This window comes from Megalobrama amblycephala, unplaced genomic scaffold (assembly GCF_018812025.1).
Source record: "Megalobrama amblycephala isolate DHTTF-2021 unplaced genomic scaffold, ASM1881202v1 scaffold253, whole genome shotgun sequence".
NCBI classification, from domain to species: domain Eukaryota; kingdom Metazoa; phylum Chordata; class Actinopteri; order Cypriniformes; family Xenocyprididae; genus Megalobrama; species Megalobrama amblycephala.
In genome coordinates, this window is record NW_025953340.1 from 1,109,939 (window position 1) to 1,112,972 (window position 3,034).

Below are 3,034 nucleotides of genomic sequence, written 5' to 3' on the forward strand. Positions count from 1 at the left end.
AAAATCAGAATAATGAGTCATATTTTATGTTTGTTCAAAAATCAGATTCGGACGCAACAACCCAAACTTGTAGAATCAAAAATTAAACTGAGTGACAATTAGGCTATCCGTTTGTGAAGTATTATAAAAAATGAAAAATGAAGCCAACTTTTCATTTGGTTCATTTTGATGGTGCAAATTGAACAAAGAACTGCAAAGCGTTACACTGACCTGATATTGACCTCTACTGTCAATGCTGAAAATAAGATTTGATTTTTCGTTCCATGTACTGTTGGCATTTTAGCCTTGTAGATTTTATTTTAATATTGAATTATCACCAAAATAATATTTTGTTGTTCTGTTTTGTTGAGGTGTAAGAAGGAAGGGGCTGTTTCACATATTCCTTATATCTAAATAAACTGTTTATTACTAAGACAACTGTCGAGTTCAGTTTTCAAATTCAGTTTTTCTTTTTAGTATTTTGGAGTTGCACTTTTGCTTTAAAGAATTAAGAATGTAATTTGCAAGTTATAAACAATATATAAATAATTTTTGGTCTTTTATGGAAAGGCCATATTCCATATTTCTAATGAGACTTTGTTTTATTTAATTTTAAGTTAGAATACAATAGTTTTAATGACACTTAAATTAAATCCAATATATTTTAGTCATCTAAATCTACAGTAGATGCTTAACTAAAATCTTATCCTGTTTAGTCGACTAAAACAAAGCAGATGACTAAAATATTACTAAAACTAAAATTGCATTTTTGTCAAAAGACTACATTATAACTAAATTAAAATCTGTCAAAATTAATACTGCTTAGATTTTGGGTGTCGCTGCTGTTTATGGTTGCAGGACGATGAAGAACAGACAGGAATTGAACAGCTTGTGATTGAACAGTAATTGTGACCAGGACAGGAGCTTCAAGTGACAGTCCAGAGGACACTGGAATTGTTATCGAGGGCTCACAGGTGTTCCCAGGGCTTGCTGTGTCCTTCTTAGTTTGACCTATGCACTGAATCTCCATAATGTCGTCCTTAGTTTGGATCACTTAAGTATCACGTTAGCCAGCACTTTAGAATCAGTCTTACTCTGCTGAAAGTTTCTTTTATAATACAGTTTATGTATTGTATTACTTATAGCTTTTTTTAAAAGTTTCCTACTCTTAGAAAAGTCCTACTTTTTATTTTTCGACAGTTAAGTTTAAGTTAAGTCAAAGCGTAAGACTATACTTAAGAGCATTTCTGAGAAGTTTTATACATACTGGCCATGAAACAGGAAGTTGTTTTAACTCAGGCATACAATATCCGATCTGCTCCAAATTTCACGTTTGATAAGAGTCCTGGCCTGATGACATCCACATGGCAATATTCAGTTGAAGTCAAAGCAGCACCTGCTGGCAGCAGGAAGTGTGGCACATCAAAATGACTGCCAATTTTCTCCTACATTTACCCGCATAAATGCAAGACGGCCAATGTTCACTTGGTGTTTACTTTTTTCATTCCATTTAGTAAATCAGCAGTTGTTCCTTTTTTTGTCTTCATTAAGGGACCAAACACAGAGGGAAAGTTGAGGAATTTGACGCATAGATCTTGGATCATCACCAAACACTTTGTGACCAAGGTTTCCCATGTTTCCCTTCAGTTGGTATAGCTTACTACTCATACATTATATATTACTTATATATTATATACTTATATTTACTCATATATTACTTACTACATTTCATTCATTTGTTTGCAAAAACAACATACTCCTTTTGTGGTTTGCTTCATGTTTATTAAAGATGCATATATATGATATAGTGAAACAAACAAAATGTGTCTCATTATTTGTAAATCATGCTGTGTCAGGATTAATTAAAGAACAATTAAGAATACAGTCAAGTAATACAGTAACAGAAATCATTGTATTTATACATTAATCTGAAAGAGGAATATTGTCATCTGTAGTTTGTATCAGAAAACAAAAATATTTCTCTTGGAATTATTTTGATTCAAACATTTTTGATTAATATATTTTGATGTTCATACATTTTCCCACAAATCATTAAACACACCAAAAACAAATGCTTAAACTAACAGTAATCCATAAAAATGAACCATAAACATGTAATAAGCCAAGTTTCCATCCAGGTTTTTGTGCTGTTTTGTTATAGACAAATCAAACATGTACAAAAAACATATTTGCGAAATTTGCTGTCTCTAGGCCTAAATTTGCTGTTTCCATCCAGTTGACCCTTTACCGATAAAATGCTGTGCGTAATGACATCATCCCTAAAAAAATGCATTGTTGCTTAAGTTTTGCTATATCGCTAAAAAATCTGCCATTGAGCCGTTGCCAAACATAATTTTGCCTATATTGCAAATTTGCATCTCAGAAGTGTCATGTTTGTGATTTTTGTCATGTAGCCTAGAACTGTTTCTGATCATTAAATTGAAACACACTCACAATTTTATGACAGCACTTTTATTTATTCAGATACAGAAGTTCTGTATTTTATTTTATCTCTCTTTTTGCTAGAGTTGAAAACTCCAGCAGTCTTCCTTAAAGGGATAGTTCACCCAAAAATGAAAATTTGATGTTTATCTGCTTACCCCCAGGGCATCCAAGATGTAGGTGACTTTGTTTCTTCAGTCGAACGCAAATTATGATTTTTAACTGCAACCGTTGCGGCCTGTCAGTCTTATAATAAGAGTGGATGGGAACTTGAACAATAAGAGTCTAAAACACTTCCATAGACAAATCCAAATTAAACCCTGCGGCTCGTGACGGCACATTGATGTCCTAAGATCGGTTTGTGCGAGAAACCGAACAGTATTTATGTCATTTTTTACCTCTAATACACCAATGAGCGCTAGACATCACTTCCGCTGTCAGAGCGCGATCACACATTACTAAATGAACCGATCGTTTCGTGTCTTAAGACATCAATGTGCCGTCACGAGCCGCAGGGTTTAATTTGGATTTGTCTATGGAAGTGTTTTAGACTCTTATTGTTTGAGTTCCCGTCCACTCTTATTATTTGACTGACAGACGGCAACGGTTGGAG